Genomic DNA, 629 nt, shown 5'->3' on the forward strand with positions numbered 1-629 from the left:
GGCTTCCATCCAATATAATGGCGCAGAGCCGCAGTCGCACCGAATTCTGTGGGATGCAATTCTCTGGAGAACCCAAGGCCGGGAAGATGGCACTGAGCCTCGTTGGGGGATGTGAGTGTGGCGGAAACGCCCATTGTTCGGAGCATCTCTTTTATTTGATATGTTTGTTTGGCCCCATCACACACAATGGTGGCCCCCACCGTAATGCCCATCACACATGATGGCCCACACTGTAATGTCCATCACACATGGTGGCCCACACTGTAATGTCCATCACACATGGTGGCCCCCACCATAATGCCCATCACACATGATGGCCCACACTGTAATGTCCATCACACATGGTGGCCCCCACTGTAATGCCCATCACACATGATGGCCCACACCGTAATGCCCATCACACATGATGGCCCACACCGTAATGCCCATCACACATGATGGCCCACACTGTAATGCCCATCACACATGATGGCCCCCACTGTAATGCCCATCACATATGATGGCCCACACTGTAATATCCATCACACATGATGGCCCACACTGTAATATCCATCACACATGATGGCCCACACTGTAATGCCCATCACACATGATGGCCCCCACCGTAATGCCTATCGCACATGATGGCC

The sequence above is a fragment of the Crinia signifera genome, unplaced genomic scaffold, assembly GCF_055691185.1.
Source record: "Crinia signifera unplaced genomic scaffold, ASM5569118v1 HAP2_SCAFFOLD_140, whole genome shotgun sequence".
NCBI lineage: Eukaryota > Metazoa > Chordata > Amphibia > Anura > Myobatrachidae > Crinia > Crinia signifera.